Raw genomic sequence first — 23285 nt, 5'->3', positions numbered from 1 at the left:
AACTGGTTGTTATAAAGAATAATGAAGCAAACTAAGAGGTGTTCCAAGAGATGTACACAATACCCAAATTAACCTTCTGGTTTATGTCATTTATTTTCTTGCATTGGCCTTGATATTAGCCTATCAACGCTATGGAGTTCGAGAAAGTTGCGGAGTATTGTTGCATGCTGCATCCCCAAGAGACCCCAAGTTTTGTTTTGTAGTTTTTTTATTGTTTTAAAAATTACTTGTTTTGTTTTTCAAAACACAATTGTTTTACTCACTTTTTTTTATATGTATGGAGCTGATGAGGAAGTACATGAGAAGGCAGCTAAGACTGGATTCATTGGTACACTGGATGTTATCATGTCATATTTTATTCTACAATAGAAGTATCCCAGAATGATAATGCTGCTCCTGCATGCTGGACATTATTCATGAGCTCTACAAAAACATGTAGTGTTTCCAGTTCTCTAAAATTTGCACTGTGTAACTAGTTTAATGTGACAGCAAATAGCTCAAGCAGTGGCTACAAACAAGGTGTCAATTATATATCCCCACCATAGGAGCTGGTATTACTCAGTAGGGTGATCAGGTGGATAAGCTGCACAGTTGGATCCTCTTATGATTATTCTTCTACTTTTTACAAGAATATCACTCTCCACTGATACCAACTCAATATTGAATGTGTGCTCAGGCATTGCCATGCAATCCTCCATCTTAGTCTGGGGAAGGAAAGTCACATTGCGAACAAGTCGGCAATGAGGTCACAAGCCAGCAAGACCAATATTGTGGCTGTGCTATGCCTGGGCAAATTCACCTATGTTCCCTGCTTTGCACATGGGAAAATCTGGTGGTAAACAATGTTCTAAAGAGTTACCTTAGCTTGTAAAATGTCTTGGCCATTGCTAGAAAAGTCTTTGCACAGCAGATCACCCTTCAGCAGATCCTTTACTGCTAAAAATGCATTTGACCTGTGGCTTGCAGAAATAGAACGATCTCTTATTCCACAAAATTATTTGAGACATACTCACCTGCTGGAATTCAACATTACATATGCTAGATTACCTGTATGAGCAAAGGAATGTGATAACTGACTATCTGATGCACCACAGTACAGGTAGTATACCAGTGCAGTGGCAGCTTAATATTGATTCAATAAGTCTGTGGGGGAGGAAAGTAAATTTGTCAAATGGAAAAATGACGGTATCAGCGATGTCATCCCACTCATTTTCATATTACATGCCATGCTGGATTTGGGAACATGGGAGAGAGGAGAAAGATAGTGATAGTTAGTGAAAAGTGAGACATTTTTATGGCCGCAGCCACCACAGCAGGAGATGGAGATGAACCACATGAAAAGAATGGGAAGGAGAAGAAAGAGTAAAAGAAAATACCTCATGCTCCTGAATGAGGAATTGTTAGGTTTGACACTAAGAGATGGATGAGCATAAAATTCATCCATCTGCTAGTGCAGAGGGGACAGATTCAGCATCCACCATGCAACATTGCAAGTTGTATGCTTGCATGTATTGCAATTTTTTTTTTCACAGTGACAAGCATATTGTTGATATCATACAGAGAAATGACTATTAGCCATCTCAGAACAGCCTTCCTATAAGTGAAAAAGCAGTGCCTAATCTGGTCAGCAGCCATCTCTCTATCAGTTCTCAGCCCCCTTTGTCTGAATCAGCACTGCCAGATCCAGCAGCAGAAACACCACCACCGTGAATAAGGTCAACTAAGTCTCTTGGACATGATTGCCAATTGTTTCCAGCCACAGAAGCAGCTTGAGGGTGGGGAGATATAGGATCACATAGGGGTGATGGAATACTTGATATGATGGAATACTGTGGTAGGAACAGGACATTTACCCAGAATTGCCTGAGGATGGCATTCATGTGCTGTCTTGCCAAACCTTGAGGGTCATGTCAGAGAGAAACCATGTGGCAGGTGGAATTGTCACTCCAACACAAATAAGCATTTAAACCTTTTTAAAAAAATAATATTAATTTCAACTCGAATTTTGGATTTCCCCACCATTCCAACTGAAATCCTCCCACATTACGATTTTTCTGTTTTAAGCACCTCTAGTTCTATAGATGCCTATAGCTAGACAAGCAATATATAATACAAACAATTTGCTTAGTTGTAATAATATGAGTTTAACAATAATATATTAATTTCTTGCTCTATAAAAGTCACACTTTTTCAAGTATAAAAACATATATATATATATATATATATATATATATATATATATATATATATTTATAAGTGTGTGTGTATGTTCCACTATCACTCGGAAACGCTATAACACATTTCAACCAAACTGCTAGACATATGACTGAGACTCATGTGAATGCACCGGTCATCTTTGTACAGCACTGTGCTATATTTGGATGTGTGTATGTCATCACTAGGAAACACATGGAGACAAACTTTCTATGTTCCACCATCACTCAAAAACGCATAGAGACATTTAAACAAAACTTGCTAGACATATGACAACGCTGATCTTTGTACAGCGCTGTGGTATATGTCAGAGGTATATAAATGTATAATAATAGTGTGTGACTGTGGGGGGACATTAGAGTGTCAGCTCCTCTGTACAGAGACTGATGGGTCTAGCTCAGTGTTTCATTGTACATCACTGTGCTATATGTCAGAGCTATACAAATCTATATATATAAAATTGGATGTATGTGAGTATGTGTGTGTGTATGTTCCACCATCTCTACGAAACGCATGGATACATTTGGCTGAGACTCATGTGCGCAAGTCATCTTTGTACAGCGCTATGCTATATGTCAGAGCTATATTTGGATGTGTGTATGTCATCACTAGGAAAAGCATGAACACATTTCATCCAAACTTGCTATGTTCCACCATCACTCCGAATACATAGAGACATTTAAACCAAACTTGCTGGACATATGACACCGTTGCATTAAATAAATAAATATAATTTTTATGGTTTAATGGTTAACAAAATACCATATAGAGGCACTTAATGTAATAAAGGATTGGAAAAATTGTATTATGCCTTTTACTATAATACAAAATGTGTATAATCTCTCGAGTTGTAAGTACACAAAAGAAGATTTTAGTGGCATATGCAAATACATCACATAGAGTTTAGAAAAGCACTTGTAATCATAATACAAATCTCAGAATAATGTAGTTGTCAACTACTAAAAGTGTTACATTCTCTGAGCTGAATTCTGTATTTACAGTTACATGTATGGTTTTCTTACCCCAGGAAAGTCTGGATATTAGCCAGTGTTATTCTCATTTTATGGCACTTAATTAAAGTTTTTGTTTAATTTAGCTGCTGACAAGTTAGAAAGATTAATCTTCCATGACCATTATAATCTTTAGTCTTCTATGGCAGAAATCAAGCCTCAGGGAAGTATTTTTTTATTAAAATCACCTCCAGCTATGTTTTTGTTTATTCTTTAAGAAATCATTTTAATAATTGTTCAGCTCGACTTTGCCATTCAAAGCACACTGCAAAATAAATATTTCTCCTGCGGGTAAAAGGGTAGAGGGAAAGCGCTTTGCAGTCTAAAGCATCATATTCAACATGCTTTGCACAGTTAAGGAAACGTGTTGTAAGAGGAAAAAAAAGTAAGCAATGATTTTAATATGCCATAGGGAGATAGACTAGATAAAGAAAATAGTATATCTATCTTTGCAGTGTTCTGGAAAATCTACAGGGCCGCACAGAAAATTAATCATATTATCTCAAAATGACAGATTCAGGTAAGTTCGCAAAAAAAAAAAAAATCCTATCTCAAGTTAGCAGCTCATTCACAGCAGATATGGTCAGCTAGACACAACAGGATAACATGCTACATTTAATCAACAAAAAAGATAAGCTATATTAATTCATACAATACATTACAGACATTTTTAAACTTTAAATTTAAGAACTCAATATAAAAAAGTGAAAAAACATGCTTTTAGGTTTGATGTACATATAAAAAAGTAAATACATTTACAATAGGCCCAAAGCTTTATTTTTTAACATCTAACAAAACTAAAACTGAAAGACTTTTAGGTGTTTTAGCCTAAACAATTGGTGGTTTTGGAGGGGGAAATTTCTCACCCGAATTGCCTAAACTAAGTGGTTTGCAGCTTCTCTGTTGAGTTTGGGATATGGTGGACCTGGTAAACAATTACTGGTAAGGGCTGGGCATGACTAGACTGAAAGTTGAGGGGACGGACCTCTCTTATATTCTCTGGAATGCCTGTGCCATACACAACACAGAAAAGAAAGCAGGAACTTAAAATGTTGTGAAGAATTTGGGTTCTTAGAGAATTGGGTGGACTTTTATTGAAGTACTATCTATATAGTAATGATGATGTGTACCCAAATGCAAGGGGATTGAGGAAGAGGGAGGAAAAGAATGTAAGGGGGCAGACAAATCAGACGGGGATAAGGCAAAATTGGAGGCTAGAAGGAGGGATCCGCATCCAGTACCCACCCCCTCCCATCCTCCCGTCAAAACCACAACACCACACATTACCTTGGTTAAATGGACTTAGGGGCCCTTTATTAAACATACAAAACCTAATTAACAATAAAATATTCATCAATAATCATAAATAAAGGCAAATAACATAAAAAATAACATATCAAATAATTAACCTAAATAACCAAAAACAAACATTAATTAATTCCTTTTTAAGCAACCTTCACTAACCAAAACACTCCCCCACAGGTTACTTGTCCTTGAAGGCCCCCACTACATCCCCAAAAACTATTGGGTCTGCATCGCCGTGATATGTTTGCTTCCAGCCGCAACCACCAGCTCGGGAACGATACCATCAGCACTCCAACTGAAACAATTGAACCTTCCCATAACCACAACAATTCCAGAGACTCCCATACCGTAGATAGGTCTCTCACCCCCACTGAAACAATAAAAACCAAACACCTCTCCTCAAGGACCTCACATTCATGGTGCAACAAGTGCAACACCTTGCCCTTATGCGCCCCGCCAAACCAGAACCGCCCTCTGCATCCCGCCCTGCAACCCCAAACTCCAGAGATTCATACCCACATCTGACAAATGAACCCCATCCTTATCTAAATACAACCCAACATCCACCTCTAGTTCCTTGTGATGTACCACCACTCCCCCATTGCGGGCCACAAAACCCCCCACTGACTTGGTTTAACCTAATTCTAGCCTTATTGAACCTCGCCACCGACTGAGCCCCTCTCCATTGGGTCCTTGCCACCACATTTGACCACACCACCACAACCTCTGGAAACATTGTACACAACAGCAACACATCCCACTTAATGTCTTTCACCAGCCCCCTCACCGGTCTGTTACCCAAATCATTGCCTCCAACATGTAACACAACATCATTCGGGCACCTATCCCAACTCAGGTACCACTGTATTTCAGCCAGCACCCTGCTCCATACATGCCGGGCACCCCGATCCACCTGATCAATGCTTCTGACCTAGGGATGTCCTTCTCCTTCATCACCCTATATATACATATGTACAATGTTACCCATATACTGTGAAGTGTCAAACTGTTATGAGGTATAGATCTGTCAGAACTTGTTTACTTTACTAAATGTGTTTACAACAATTTTGATTCTCAAAACTATCTGCGAGCCCAAATCCTTTTTCTTTCCCTCCTTTGATTTGAATGTTCAACTCCCCTTTATTAAACGTCCAACACACACCTTTTTTGTGGAAAGCCGAGGGTCCAAAAGGCGACGGACCTCTGGCCCCCCCGAAAAGGGCTGCACACCCCCACTCCTAACCGGCATCATAAGCTTCATCCAAAGCCCAATGTCCTTATGATCCCATCAGATAGAAGGACGAAAGGCTTTGCGCTGTCTAAATTGCTCATCTTAACGGTGAGGCCACAACGGTCAGGCCATACCCCCATACACCCTATGGGCTTCACTGATGGCCTCCAAATAACAAAACAGAGCAGAACAATGCTCTGGTTCTTTTCCCTCCTGCTGCTGACCTTCAACTCCCTTGTCCCCCCCTATCCCAACCGTGCCTTCTCTGGCAGCCCCCCACCAAGACCTCTGGGAGTGAGCCCACCCCCAGCAGCACTTTCTGTAAAACTGCCAACACTTCCTGAGCCCCACCTGACCCCCCTAGCACCTCAGACCCCAAACCCCCTCTATCTGCCCCCTCTATCCACCTCCCCCCACCACCCCCCGCACCTACCCCCAGGCCACGTGAGCTAAGCATCCCGGCAAATATGGCAAATGTATTAAAATTAGGTATATACAAGATATCTGTTACCTGGCTTCAGCCTGTTGTACTGTGAACCGTGAGACATAGATGTTATTATTACACAGTATTTTATAGTGCCAACATATTACGCAGAACTATACAAAGTCCATAGTCATATCACTGGCTGTCCCTCAAAGTGGCTCACAAACTAATGTCCCTACCATAGTCATGTGCCTTTAATACATTCTAAGGTCAATTTTAGGGTGAAACCAATAAACCTAACTGCATACTTTAGGAATGTGGGAGGAAACCGGAGAACCCAGAGAACATGCAAACTCTATGCAAATAGTGCACTGTTGGAGTTTGGAACCTGAGATCTTTTCCTGCAAAGAGTAACATATGAGCCACCATGCTGCCCTCACCTACTGGCTAATTTAGCTTCAACTCTCAGCCCAGCCTGTTTATCAGGCTTCCTATCTAACTTTTTCAGTGCCACACCCAGTGCCTGAGCAATGTGCCTGTGCAATAGGATTTCTAGCTACCCTTTTTGCCTGCGCCAATCTTTGGCCTATCTGTTCATCAGCCTTTGTGGGGTACTTTGAAGCACATCAGGTGGCTCCCCAAAGTTTGTGCCTCAGTTCACACATCTGCCAAACATTACGTTATATTAGGGGGTCCACTCCCCAGTATATATGAGACATTTGCTGTGATACTACTGCCAGGTATAACATTCTTAGGTTGTATTTTAAAGTACCAAAACAATTAACATGAAGAATATTTATCAAAAAATGTATTTGATATTAGTAAATTATGTACCTGAACAAAAAAACTAAAAAAAACCTAAAAAATATTTAAGTTTATGAATGTCAGAATATTAAGAGTTATTTTGACTGAGTGGTAAGGGTTATTTTTTTTTACTTTTATTCACTGTGCAAATAAATAAGTTTTTATCAGTAGTGTAAGTTAACAATTTCAGCTATAGAATGGTTATGCTCATTAGAGCACTCATATGCCTAAACAGCTTAGATTTTAAACATGAATGAATGTAGCATATATTAGAAGCAATAAAAAAATAGGTTGTAGAATAATTACCAAAAATTAAATGAGAATTATTTAAGATGAAAGAATGCAATTTTTAGTTATGATTCAGAAATTGTTATATGCAGAAGTTGCATAATAAGAATAAATTAATACCAGGTGGTTTTAAAATTGGTTGTTTTACCCAAAAGACAAACATTAGGCTGGTTTCATTTTATTAGCTGAAGTTTAGCAGGTGTGCAGAACACAGATGAGTACAAAAGATAAAACCATCTTTCATGAAAGAAAAAGTAAATAGCATAGATCTAATTATTGAAATAAGATTGTGTTTGTTCTTCATACAATGACATATGGTGAGAATGAGAATACACTTCTTGAGTACTGTATAGTTTGCCAAAGGCTAGCAGGTAAATGCTGAAGTCAAAAATATCTGGTTTAAAAATTTCCTTATCTTTGAAATAGGTATTTAGGTCAAATTTAAATTCACAGCAGACAAAATATAGTGCCACTTGTTCAAAACTTGAAATTGTTCAAAACTTATAGACCCAATAGTAACCAATGTACAGATTTAAATGAAGAAGTTTATGACATTCCGGATTGGCTGATTACTAAACAGATGTAGAAAAATATAATGTTTAGAAAAATGCAAATGGAAATATGCATTTCGTCCAATGTTTTTATATATATATATATATATATATATATATATATATATATATATATATATATATATATGCCTATTCCAAAAAGAAAATTAAAGCTAAAAAATGCTGGAAAACGCCTATGCCACAGTTAACAATCAACTCAGCACATCCCTCCAAACACAAGTCATTGCTAGATCTTTAGGTACTGGACCTCTGCACCCGCTACTAACCACTGCTCACCAGTGTACTCCCGCTAACAATTGGTCAATCAAATAAAATTTGGTCTTGACTAAATCTGATCAATTAGTTGTTCAGGATACCGTATTTTCTTACCACAGAGTATGGGCTCTATAAATTAGGGACAGGTTATCATTTGTTGGTTAATTGTAAATAATGATGCATTTACTGTCTGACGTGAATGATACTGAATCTGCCTCTGTATACAGAACTTTAATTTTTTTACATACATATAACTGAAAAAATTATAAGTATGCACATGTTTAATTTTTGTAATTGCAGAACCTTTTCTTTAATTCTCTATAGTCTGTATTTACTTTAGCTTTTCTTGGGTAAGGGGTATTGATCTTGGTGGGAGCAGACCAAAGAAATGTTTTCTGAATGCCTGTTTAATATAATACATAAGTGCTCCACAAAAGTCACACACTAAATATACTTTTGCCAAAGTATATTTTTTCTATTATCCTTTCATATTATTATCTACTATTATCCTTCAAATATCCTTTGCATTTCTTAGCTACCAATTATTAAGGTATTGAATACGATTACAAGAATTAAAGTTTATGTTACAAGAATAGAGATACTCAAAACAAATATATATCCTTGCATAATTTAACATTTTGGAAAAATAATGTTATATTTTGGTTGTCAGGGTGATGTTAAAAAAAATCTTGTCACAGACTTGATAACTCCCACTGAAAAACCTAGTCAAGCATCACCTTCTAATATAAAAGAAGAAAACAATATAAAAGTGAGAAGCTCACCCAATGGGCTTTCAGGATTTCCATGCTTGTCACCTTCTCATGCACAATGAAATCCTCCAAGGGGAACAGAATGAAGAGAGATTGTGTTCAAACCAAGCAACTGTGAGTAACTCCATCAATTTGCCAGCCCTGCTTCAATATCTTCCAATAACAAGTATATGTTTAATAATTTAACAAAATCATACATTGGATGTAATATATCACATTGTTATCAACATATTTAAAAAATTCACGTTTAAAATATAGCCTAAGCAGTGCATTGTTACAGATGGGCCAGCTTTTTAAAATGCAGTCTAGTTATTTCTAAATGCCACAATCCAAATTGTGCTGTTTTTATCTATTTATCTAAATGCTGTCACTACTGGGCTTTATATTGTTCATACTGACTTTTCTTTTAGAAAGAGATATAAATGCTCATTGTAAGGTTTTTACACATTCCACACATATAAAACCCTGAACAAATGCAGAATGTGTCCAAATGAAATTTCAGTAGAGGAAATGTTTATCATGTTTAAAGAAAAAGACAAGCTTACTATATAATTCAAAATTTATTTTATTTATTTATTTGGATAATGATATTAGGAGGATGTAATCCCAGAAGGCATACATTTTTTATAATATAATAAGTTGTCAAGCCTGTGTATTGAATATTATGTTTGAGGAGAAACAGAAGAATGGCTCTTTAAGGCAAAAACAGTGTTTTAAAAGGTCAGTTATAATAAATATTTTGAAACTATACAGAGCTCAACTAAACATAGTAAAGGTGCATAATAAGTGTATACAATCTTATCTCAGAATAAACATATAACCAATTGGTACTCTGTTACCCAACGTGTTTCGCCGTAAAGGTATTAGGAAAATACTTATAAAAAGAAATGATATATAATGCAGTATATAAGTATTACAGTGAAAATCAAAGGACAATACCAATTAGTTTATAATATACTACATAGAGACTCATAATATATTCCATGCGAATAGTCCAAATAATACATAGAAGAATATAAGGTGATATAATATGGTAATAACAATTCTTTTGCATCTGTCCACTTACTTGGACTAGTTAATTAGGTGCGGCACTGTGTTTTTAACTACCCAGGAACTAAGAAAATGGCCAGTGTTTGACCAGTACTGACCAATGATCACCCCTTAAACCAGTATTTTACCTTATAAGGATACCAGTTAAAGGATATGCTGCATTCCTTTAGGATGACCTCATATATGGTACACATATACCAGTATATACTGGTAAGCATTATTGTTGGTGGGACATAAATCATAGTAAATAAAATTGTGCTAACCCAACAATCCCCAACATGGGCTTTGTTTGGAGTTTTTTACGAACAGGGTCAGATAGCCAGGGGATGGTAGGTAGGTAGGTAGATTGCTCTCAATCATATCAATGGTAGCTAATAAGGCAATACTGCAAGTAGATAAGCACAGACCCTCCTGAGATATATTTTTCAAATGGACTGGGTAGAAGACGCTATCACTCAAAAAGTACAATCCTTTTTTGAACTGTGGAAATCATATATAACCATATTGCCAGTGGAAACCAGAAAACTGATTGTTTGTTAATTCCTTCGTTGAAATATAATAACATTTATAAAAATTAAAAAAAACACTGCTGTTGCCTTAAAGAGCCATTCTTTTGTTTCTCATCAAACATATTATTCAGATAATGTAATATTCAATTCCTTTTAAGAAAACATCAAAGAAAGGCCTGGAGCTGATGAGAGGAGCAGTGAAGTGAAGGGCCAACATGACCAGCAGCTAGTGGAATTGATCAGAAGTGGGATTAAGTGCAGGAAGGAGGAGTGGGTGGAGTGAGACAAGACAAGGATTTATGCATTTGAGATAGAGGGTGGAGGGAGAGAGGGGTTAAGAGAAAAGGGGAAAGGAAGTGTGGGGCCAGAAAGGCAACAGAGGAAGTGTGAGCTTTCCTCCTGCTCACCTATTAGCAGCAAGTAGAAGGGGTGGTAATGGGAGCAGTTTGGTGACTTTTGAGGGTAGTTGAGGTCCTCAGGGGGCATCTTGTAGATGGTATGTGATATGTGGAGAGAACAATCTCAGGTGTATCTCCAAGGTGCAATAATTTGCACCCCCCCCCCCTTTAAGGTGGTGGTAGAGGGCACAGCAAGAAAAGTTCTCGAGCTGGTGTAATTGTAGGTCTTGGAACAAAATAATTAGCGGTTGATGCAAACCTCAAGATGATATGTGGAATGGGTAGTGCTTTTAAGAACTTGCAACCTGAAGGAGAAAAATAACACTTTTTTATGGGGTTGAAATAATTGTTGGTAGGGGAATATTATGATGATGTGCGGATATATATGCAGATGTTTTATATGTCATTGTTTGCAAGTTTTGTTAATAAATGGTCATTTGGCCATTAATCAGAAAAATTGGTGCAAGTGTTATTGTCTAGGGGGAAAATGACATGAGTGGAAATGAAGGTAAAAGAAGAGTAAGCCTGGAGCTACATCCTAGCTACCTAAGTCATGTACCCAATTGTTCATTCAGTCACTATAATCAGTACAGTGACAACCCAGAAATGAGATCATTCTCTTCCCTTTCCCACTATTCTTAAAGGTTCATGTGTTGACCTTATACTCATATAATAGAACCTCCTGTACATTGCTTCCATCTGAGACACTTCCTTTCTGCATTTTGTTTGCTGCATTCCCAGGTTCCTCCTTTATCAGTACTGTTAACTCACAACCTTGTAGTACTGTTTGGCCGCTGGCTTTCCTGGAACCCTCTGTCTCTCTCTCAGCCTAGAATCACTGGCTCCCTCTTCAGCATAGAACACTCTGGCTCTCTCTTTAGCATGGAACACTCTGGCCCTCTTTCAGCTTGGAACACTCTTGCTCTCACTCAGCCTGGAACACTCTGGCTCTCTCTCAGCCTGGAACACTCTGGCTCTCTCTAAGCCTTGAATCCACTCTGGCTCTCTCTCAGCCTGGAATCCATTCTGGCTCTCTCTCAGCCTGGAATCCACTCTGGCTCTCTGTCAGCCTCTTGCTGATTACTTCTCTCAGGCTCTTGCTGATCAATTCCCTCAGCCTCTTGCTGAACAAATCTCTCCCCTTGCACCTGAGTGCAGGTGAATATATCCCAAATCAGAGTTGGGCAAAGTAACCCACCCTTCACTTCCCTTGGCTGGCTCCAGGGCCCTATAGAACCTGGTTTTCTCCCTAAAACCACATACAAATACTATCATTTTCATTTCCCAGGAGCCATTCTACCACTTTCCCTGAACACTCTGTCACAGTGTGTAGGTAGAAAAATAAATTCTGCTTATTCACTAGGTAGAGCAGCGCACAACCTCTGACCACACTGTCTTGTGTGAATGAATAGCCTATACAAATCCAGGCTACAGTAATTGCATTAATATAAGTGGTAGAGAAAAAACCTGACGTGATAGAAGAAAACTAACTGCATTTTCAGAATCAGCATACCTATTTTAGTGTAAATAAGCCTAAAAAAAAAAAGTCAACAAAAAATTTGTTCAAAATTGTTTCCCAGTATAATTAGCAGTGAGAAAAACATCCCTTCTCTAAAATAGATTTCCTAATGAACATTACCAAATTTGGCAACATGGCTGTCTGCCCTATATCACCTCTCCCACCCCACCCTATATCGCCTCAACCACCCGGAAACAGACTTCTCCCCGTCCCCTCAGTGGCTCAGTCTCCTGTTTCAGCCATGGCCCTGGTGCTGCAGGGTTGACCTGTCTTGATTCTCTTACTTTCTTCAAATCTGAACAAAGCCCCCCCCCCCCCCCCCAACTCAGCTATCAACATATTCAAATTGTAACAAAAACCTGCCTAAAAAGATGCCACACAAGGGCAGCAGATGACTACAACCTTGCTATGGCCAGGTGACCTTCTCTGTGACACAAGGTTGCCAACCACCACTTACTAGGGAGAGTGGATTGCAGGCTGTAAAGATTAACCCCTAAAACCTTAAAGAAACCTTCCCATACTAAAGGGGCAATACATGTTCATGTCAGCGCCTTCTCTACCCTAAATGTTTGAAATAACACCACTCATCTTGCAATATTCCTCTGTTTCCAGCACACAGACCTCAGCAGCTTCCACTGATTGCTTTTCATTATTTACATTTAGTATAGTTTTTCTTACTTTATGTCTTAGTTGCAGTGACTGCATGTTTTTTCTAGATCAGTATCCTAACAAGTAGTTAAACCCAGACTTTAGAATGAAACGGATGCAATGCTAACATCTAAAAATTCAGAAATGGCAGTTCTTATATTCAATTTACAGTAAATCAAACATTTATGACAGTTTTTTCAAAGGCAGTACAGTAACTAAGGGGTTGCTATTGTCACTTGTTCCTGTGCCTAGTTGGAGATGCCATAGGGAAAATTATCAAGCAATTTGCCAACACATACATGACAACACATTTTCTTTAGTGTGACTTTTATCCCCCAGACTCACAAGGTACAAAGAGTATAAAAGAGCTTCACATTACATGTTTAAGAGGGAGGATGACAAGTAAAGGTTGCTGTTGCTTTTTAAATAGATATCAAATATTTCTTTTTCTCCACAACATCTGTCCCAGTTTCTCAAAGAGTAACATGGCCCTTTGTCCTCTATATCAATCATGGAGGTGGAATTGTTGTCATGATGTGATAGACTCCACACTATTATTTATTTATTGCTTCCTGGTCAATGGTATAAAGTATAATAACCATGATATTACCATTGTACTTGAAAACTGCTACATGCTTAGACAAACATCTTAAATGTAGTTCAGATACATTTTACTTGAATAACATATTCTGGGTGAGATTTGGGGCGAGAAATATTTGAGAAATAAATACTCATTAGATCCGATACCATTAAAAATATTATCCTTGTATTTAAATTCCTATTCCTCTTTCAAAATATCTCTGAATGTTCCATATAATAGAATGTATTTAAATTCTCTCTGTCTTTATTTAAAACCTCTAAGCAATAAAAATGGACAAAAGCTATAAAATGAACCACACCACTTACTGACCACTCACACAGGGAAATTGTGTTTCCTTTCACTGACTAGAAATGAATAGAACCACTTTGTTACTTAATCCTAACCACTCCACTTTGTATGCTGTGCTGTATGTACCATACTACTGACCAAAATGTTTGTTCTTTTTTCTGGTTGGTAAGTAGTTCTCATGTGTTTAAATAAAAGTTCTTTAGGTAGGTCCACACAGAAAGCATATGTGATGAAATGGATTGAATATTAAATAATGTAATCAATAAATGAATAATAAAAAATTATATTTTGTGACGATTTTTATGTGTGTCTGCAAGACTCTCACTAGTGGCACAGTAATTTCAGGATACCCTATGGAGATAAGGATTTCAGCAAACATGTGCAATGTCAGCCTCTCTTTACCTACACCCCTTTAAACCATGCCCAATATTCAGCACCATGTCCAATATTGGTCGCCATACCACTGGGTGCACTGCTTATTCCATATTGCATTCTGTCTGTTTTTTTAAGTCTATAGTCGGCAGATATGATTCAAGCATTTGGCTGTAACGTTCCTAAATGTAAGTGCATAGATAAGGGGCAGCTTGTTGTTGTTGATCAGATTTTTAAACCTTTAGGTACCCTAACTTAAAAATATTTCTATTAGCATTGTGTTGATAGTGATTGCAGTGATGCTAATAATTTCCAGCTGCTTGCATTGTCATCAGTTCCTTCACCATATTGGCTCTTTAATGTGTATGCAGAGATGAGCAAATCAATGGGGGAAAAGAAGCTAATATTTTCAGTTATCAATTTAACTTGATTTAACTTAATGTATTACTCAAAAAGTTTAAGAACCACTAACCAAAGACCACAACATGTCCTTTAGCAGAACAATGCCTTCCCTCTAAATCTTGATCTGAGTGAAAATATAACAATGTGATTAGGAAGACGACATTTAGTGCCTGACCTGCCAATGCAGTGTTGTCAGAGAGCCATATGGGGGGAAATGGAGGAGTACAAGAAAATTAATTTTAAAGATAGTAAAGCAGGAAGCAATAGTCTATGTTGACTCATTGGGATAACACATCTTAGCTTTTACATTTGTTAGCATTGATCATGCTGATAGTTATGAGACAGGTATAGTAATCCAATGAGGATCCTAAACTACTGTATATACACACATCAAATACCCATCGCCCAAGATGATCACAACTTCAGTTATCTGATTTGTGTGTAGTTCCCCAACATCGTTCATGAATCCGCCATGTACACCTTGTGTAGAAGCATGTTCACTGGTGGTCTTCAAAAAGTTTATTAAAAAAAAACACCTCTATACTATACATTTATTAAAATAAAAAACATGATGCAGCTGAAGTAGCCCACGTGTGGACAAGATAGAGCAATTGTAGATTAGTCAGCAAGGACAGGAAAGCAACAAATGAGCCATGGTCAGGATACAAGCTGGGTCAGCAACAGGTGACTTGGAGCAATCCATTGCAATCCAGGAACAGGTAAGCAAGAACAGGTTTAGGTGTTTAGGTTTACAGGATCATCTTACAGCTCAGGCTCTGAACCTTAGCAAGCCTTCTGGGGCAAATCCCATGATTTGAACAGACAATATTTATGTAATGTACCTACACACACATGTGTATGCATGAACCCATAGACATGTGTGCATGCAGACATTTGTGCACATGGTTGCATACAAGCCTTAATCTACAGTTGTGTGCGGGATTATGTACATGCCTATGCAAATTTTAACAACACTACTTACAGGTATAGTTTAGAGGTTATAATAGTTCTGGCAATTTGGATTTTTACTAAAGTCTATTGATAGTTATCTTTAAAATGTCAATGCAACATAGGAAAGTCATAATATGCATTTACCTATTTATTTAAAATGAAAAGCATCAAAAAAAATAGTGAGTCATATGTATTCTGTTTTTTAATATTTCATAATTGAAGAAAAAACTTCATGGTAAAATAATGAAGTGCTACGTGAATAAATGGAGAATTCATTAAGATGAGGTGTTGTGAACTAATTAAATAAGAGAGTTGATAAATGCTAATGAAATATTCTGTTCAACATTCCAGCTTGAAGAATTAAATACATAGCAAAACATTGCAACAGTGTGGGCCAGTTGGCTAATTTCAAACACTTCTTAAAGCCAAGTAATTTTACTGTACAGTACACACAGCTGTGCCTAATTTTATGGAGTTTATATTTTACTTGATGATTTATTGATAGGATCTTTGCTTTGGATGTGTATAACCTAGCTCACAGGACAGAAGCAAAATGATATCTGTATTTTAAAGACCACCCTGTACTTTAAAAGAGATTTCCAATGAGAACAAAATGAACAATTCAGCCATACAATAACAGGTTATAGGTACTTGGCACACATTTTCTTTATCATTTCAAGTAGTACCTCCTCTACAGGCAAAGAATCAGCTTATGTTGTATGATGATAGGATTCTAGACCACTGAAGAGCAACTCATTTTGTCTGGCAATATACTAAAGGAAGAACTCTATGATGTTTTAGAAAAGCAGGGTATATTTTGTATTCAGCAGCTGTTACAATGACAGTGTATGACCTGTTGCACCTTTTAGCTCTTTTACTTCTAGTGGTAGTATAGTTTTATAATGGTGAAGCAACAATTTTCTATTCAGCTAATAAACAAAAATGAAATTTATATAAAGGAGCTGTTTCACCTGTCCTAAGTTTTGTATTTCTTTCCATTCAGTCCTTTCTCTGCTGCACTTTCACTTACAGATCTCTTTCCTGGTCCTAATTGTGATTGGACTTTGGAAAGAGAAACAGCACACTGATGACCTCACCTCTATCACTAGCAGTCTCAACATATCAGCATGCTCAATGAATCTGATTTCCAGCGCTACTTCTCTGTCCTTAAGTTTGAGCTCCATTGTACAGTAGACTCCAAGGCTAATACCTAGCCAAATGTAAGTACTTGCACTGCTGGTAATAAAAGTGAATTTATAGCCAAAATGTGTTTGCTTTGATTTGAATAGCATATGAAGGGTTAAACCCATTTTTTTGTATCTTTTTTCTGCTTTCTGCTGGAAAATTTCCCTTCTTTTTTTGTCTTGAAGACCCAACCCAGGTGAAAACAAATCTTTCCAAAGTAATGGTATTACCATTTTAAACTGTTGTCACCAGAACATTGTTATACATTAGAAGATTTATCCCTACCAGTAACACAGAAATTAGGATTTCCCTTAATGTTCTGTCTTTGTGACAGTGGTAACTAGGAAAAACAGAAGGGTATAAAGGTAAATCTCATTAACAGGGACACAGACACCAAATTTAGCTTGGCAGGGGTTCTGAACCTTCTACACTGCAAATAAAACAAAAAAAAAAACACACGAATTTTAAACGGCTCAATTATTGAATGCTCTCTTTTACTTGGACCAACATCTGGTTACTATCCGCACAGATTATGTAGCATGTATTCATTTGTGTTCTGGTGTTTACAAACCCTCTTTGAAACTTCGACGCCCCCCCACCCCCCGGTACCTGCCAGAAGAAATTTGCATACTAAGGCTTTCTGAATCTATGGCAACCATAAGCACAAAGGTCTTTTTATGTAACCGATATCCACTGAAGAAGCAGCATATTAATCTGGGAAACGAGTCATAAATCTTATTTATCAGTTGTATACAAGTTTGGACCTGATTTAGAGTTTCTTTACTATGCTGGTTTTATTATGTGATGGAATTTTTACCACTGGACCATGTTGGTCAATTTTATTGATATACTTTGAATTAAAGAATAAATGGATATTTTAAACAGTTTTTGAACCAGAAGTTCAGTTAAAATCCTTGCTGTTAGGAAGATGCTCATCTCTCCGGCGACTCTGTGCTGTGCGTCATTGCGGTATAAAACACTGCTTAAGCTACGTACACACGTCAGATTTTTATCGCCCGATAATCGGCATCGGCCAATTATCGGGCGAAAATCTGGCGTGTGTACAGTCGGTGTCGTCCATCGTCCGGACGACCGACCTGCCGGATCCACGGACGATGGACGACAGCCGATCCTAATGAAAGGGAAGGGGAGAGCGCGCAGCAGGGTGCCGCTCCATCACTCTCCCCCTCCCCTCTTCATAGAGCATGAACGGTGCTGTATGTCCTTTCCAACGACAAAAATTGGAAGTGTGTACGCAGCTTTATTCTGTCCAGTGATATCATTTGCAGCAGCCAGGAGATCTAGGATAGCAGCAGCTACTGCCCTCCTTTAGATGTGCAGCCTGATGTATTTTATGGCATCCCCAGCATCCATTGTTACGTTGTACACAGCTGAAGGGGATTCTAGAGGCTAATTAGCTCCTGACTAAGTCCTGCACTGCTATGTAGCATATAGCTGGGCTAATCTGTGCTCAAGTGTGTTTCGTCTGATCTACTGGTGCTGACACTGCCTGTTTTTGACCCGACTTTTTGCCTGTGACCCCGACTCTGCTTGTGTCTTGCCCTTGTGTACTTTGTCTGGTGGACAGATATTCCGTGTATAACCTGTGCTCTGTATTCTGGATTTGGCTCTGTTGGAATCTTGATACTGCTTTATCTGTGAGCTCCTGGCTTGCTGCCAACCCATTCCCAGACACCATTCCTTGCGCAGTAAGTCCTGGGGCAACTGAGTGCTGGGAGATACAACCAGTCTCCCGAAGCTGAGCGGGGGCTTGCTATAGGTGAAGACTGCGGTGTTAGATTGGGAGACTGGTGTCTGGTGAGGACTGGTGCTGACCAGGGTCTTACACTTGTTTTGTTACTTTACCTAGTGTAAGAAGATGAATCCTTATATATTTTTGTATTGTCCTACTTACTAAGAGATGTGGCAAATTTCTTATTAAATTAAGGTGTGGGAATCCTTTCATTCTTAGCTATGTGCTTGTAATAGACAATAATATAAGCTGAATTGGGGATACTATTGCCCTTTGTGTTTCAGTACATGACAATACTGACCAATTCTTTTCTCTATAGGTTTTCTTTCATTCACATTTTTCACATTCATACAATGGAAATAATAAAAGGATTGCCAACAGAAAAAAAGCTAATATATAGACACATTTTATTATTGTTAAAAACTGCAAAACATGGAAGCAAGAAGTAGAGCACCAGATGTTATATGTATCAAACAAAAGTAATTTGCGAATGTTCTTTGGTAGTAAATCCATAAAAAATCTAGTTATATTATATACCCCATTTAATTTAATTTACTGCACTGAAATGTTATTGTTCTCGTTACAACAATGAATATAGTTCATTATATCCACACTTGCCATTTAAATCATTTATAAATGCAAAGAATTGTATAGTTTACATAGCACATTTATCTGTCTGGCAAAGCAATTAATGTCAGTGTGATAGTGTGTTAAAATTAATGCTTTTATATATGCAGAAAGTGCTAAACCAGTTTTACAAGACTCCACAGAAAATTAATAGCAATCACTTTTGCTATTTTAATACATTGACTAAATTTGTGGGCATTATAAAAAGAAATTAGTTCAGAAGAGATGACTAAGGGTGATGTGATCAATTTGTATAAATATATTCATGGCCAATAAAGTAAACCAAAGTTGTTTACCACAAACGACACCGGGGGACTCTTTGTAACTTGGGGAAAATAGGTTTTCCTACAGTAAGATCTGTCTTCTACAGGATCTGTAATTTTACAAAATATAAATGGCTATTTATTTGATTCACTGAGGTATACTATTGCTTTGGTGCTCAGGATGGATTTCCCATTTAAATACAATGTTTTGTTTTCCAATTTTGGTAGTAATATCTTAAGCTGAAAAAACTATAGTATATATCTAGTGCCAGTACATCCATCTATATTAATTCATATTTATTTCTTTAAAAAGCTTTACTGGACTTTTAGGCAACCTTAGTAAACCAATTTCTTTAAACATCAATAAAATAAAATCATAATGTATTTGATATTAAAATACATGAAATGCACAATACATTTTATGAAGCAGTTGAATGAGTAATATATCAAGATTGTCCCACATTTTTACATACTTAGCAGATTTTGCTTCCTCAGGAAAATTGTAGCACTTACACTTGAATTTACCGGATTAAATAACATAAAAATAAAATTAATTCTATATAAATTTGATGACCGTTTATTAAAAATCCCATTTACAATAGTGGAAACGCATCTTTGTTTTTACTGTTGTTTAATACCTATTAAATAAAAAACTAAATAAGTAGTAAAGGTAAATAAGAACTTTATTTTTTGGAGATTACCAGGTCCAGTATGTCATTTTTTCTAGTTGGGGCTTCAATTTATTTACTAATTCAGGGCATATTCAGAATATAATTAGCCCTGTCAAGTAAGGAATTAAACCTAGATTATGCAATACCAATGAAACCACAGTGCTCGTCATGCACCAAACCTGCAACTCACCTGTTTTTCTCAGAATTTTGGTATTAGTGAAAAAGCACTTCCACTCCATAACTGCATTTTGCATTTGTATTCACCACATATATTTGATTAGTTCAGATTGCACTGTAATGACCCCAGTTTTGTTTGTAACATGGTATTCTCCTTGTCATATGTCCTAACTCTTATTTTATATTCCCCTAATCCGCCCTTCTATAAACTATGTACCTTCCTTTAGTTAGGCTATGCTACACACTTCATCAATGTTTTTTAACGTGTTTAATGTGGGAGCCCTTGAAATAACTTTCAGGTCTTCAGGGAACCCGTTATATTCACTATATCCCCAGCTCACAGTACATTAGTGTGATGGTCAGTGTTAAGAATGCCTCCCATATTGCTGGCCAGTGGGAAGAATATCACCTTCACAAATACCAAAAAGATCATAATTTGTCACTTAAACTGACCTGAGTAGTCCAAATTGCTCATTGCTCAAGGAATTCTCATATAATAGAACATCTAATCAATAGCTAATTATAACCTCTCCCTTTTTCTTATTTCTTCCTTTTCTGCACGTTCCCTTATATATTGGTGACTGTGTTAGGGCATAAAAGTTCTTACTGTACTGGTATGCAATCCAACACAACAGCCTTCTGTAAGTAATGGCAAACTCGGCAGAGTAGGTGGTACACACACAAGAAGTTTATGTAAAATAAAATGAATCAATCCTGGATGAATGCCAAATTGTCAGATAGTTTTCATCAGTACTTATTACTAGTAAACCACCTCTATTGCTGATATTAACCACAACACATTTTACATATATTATATTTTCCTATTATCATAAAGGGTATGTCTATTGCTAATGCAGCTGTCTAATTAGTTTTGACTGCTGCTTATGCTGTCACTACAATGTAACCCCTAAAAGAAAAGGTTCCATCATATTTATAGCCAGATTCCAATCTGATGTTTTCCTATCGTTAACACTCTAAAAAAAGGAAAATTCTTTTTTTTTAACGTAATAAATGTCCATTGCATATTTTGTCATTATTCCACCTTCATTATTCACATTTCTCCAATAAGAAACAAACATGGCTCCCTATTTACTGTATCTAATGTTATTAGTGCAGCATTCAAAACCAAAAGGCAACTTGTAAGAAAAAGCAAAAATAAATAAAATGTATTAATAATAAAACTGCCATACATTTTCCCAGATAACAAGGCCAACAGCTGATATAAATAAACATTTATATATTGTAACCATGGTATAAAATTCCCTTACCTAGTTTGTTAGCCCAAATCCTCTCCATTTTATATTTTCTTTATGTGTACCTGATAACCAAGATATACTTTAATAAAACAAAAAAAAACATCAACCACATGTCCATGTGGCACTGAATAAAATGGTCAAAGTTTATATTTTGTTGATAAACGAGAAATACTTTAATTTTAATAAAAACACCTAAACCAGTGTTAATGTAACACTGAATTAAATTATATATGTTTATTTAGTATTAATGTATTTATTAGGTATTAGTTTTTCATGACACTCCTCCTGACAGCATGTACAAATGGGTAATGGATTATTCTTTAAACTACTCCAGCAGTAGTAGCAGCCTTTGTTAGGTGACCATCACCGTCCTGCTTACAGCAGGCGGCATTTTTAAAAAAAAAAAATCTGTTTTTACTTCTTTGTAGCTGCTATAGCTGACTGGTAGGAAGTCAGATAGGAAGTTTTATTTGTTAGGTACATATATAAGAAAGATATATTACTTGTTTCAGTTGCTTGCTTACATAAACTCACCTCACATTCACGACAACAGCAGCACAGGTAGGGGATGGATTCGGAAGATGCCCGCCACCTAGAAAATTAGTGTTTCTTTTTGTTGTGGGATAAAAATCCTTCCAATAAGCATACCAGGAAGTCAGAGCATGATTCTTTCTTGCTCAGTCTACCGTACCTTTAATAGAGGGTGTGTAACAAAGGATATGTCTCCATGTAGGCCAGTGTCAAAGGGTGGGAAGGCTTCCTTAATGCAATGTGGCAATATTACCAGGCATTTATCCCACTGACTAGCAATGTGCAATATGGGCCCCTCAGGTCAGCTAACATTAACACCAGTTAATGTTTTGGCTATTTGTAAACGTGACATTCTTCCCACTGGCAGCAATGCAACCAGGCATTTATCCCACTGGCCATCCCACTGACCTGCAATGAGCAATCTGTGCCTCTCAGATCAGCTAACATTAACACCAGTTAATGTTTTGGCTATTTGTAAACGTGACATTCTTCCCACTGGCAGCAATGCAACCAGGCACTTATCCCACTGACCATCACACTGACCAGCAAAAAGCAATTTGTGCCTCCCAAGTCAGCTAACTCTGACACCAATTAATGTTTTGGCTATTGGTAAAGGTGACATTCTTCCCACTGCAACCAGGCATTTATCCCACTGACCATCACACAAGTGCACAGTGATCTGTGGATGTGTGGATTGTGGCAATGGTTTCTTAAGACTCACAAGTTGTTTCAGGAGCTTTTCCCATCCTAACATTTTTTAGAAAGATGGATTTAGGCCAGTGGAACGTCTTTTGCGGTGACAGTTCTTCAAAGTAGTTGTGAAATTGAAGCCTTCAGTAAAGTAATTTTTTTCAGCATAGGACTTGCCTCTGAGCCTACAAGTTCTCAGGGAGCATCCCTTTCATCCAGTCTAGGTCTGCTCAATAAGAAAATGGACTTGAGAGATGAAATTCTTGACTTACTGTGACCATGACAAGTAAGGTTTCAGAACTATGCACCCTCTTCAGAAAGAGTCAGATTGCACCTATCTTCTGGAAATGTAAGTGCATCTATCATCAAATGTCTTATTTAAGGTGTATCCTGTGTATCACTCCAACTTCATCAGCATGGGGACACTCATTTTCTAAAGGTTGTCATAAAGATTAGGAAGATTTTCTCAATTTACCTTCAGAGAAACACTGATTTTATAGTTGTGGATGTTCTAGTCAGCC

The sequence above is a fragment of the Pyxicephalus adspersus genome, chromosome 1 (genome assembly GCF_032062135.1).
Source record: "Pyxicephalus adspersus chromosome 1, UCB_Pads_2.0, whole genome shotgun sequence".
Taxonomy (NCBI): Eukaryota; Metazoa; Chordata; class Amphibia; order Anura; family Pyxicephalidae; genus Pyxicephalus; species Pyxicephalus adspersus.
The sequence above is the reverse complement of the archived record's forward strand: the minus strand, read 5'-3'. Positions refer to the sequence as shown.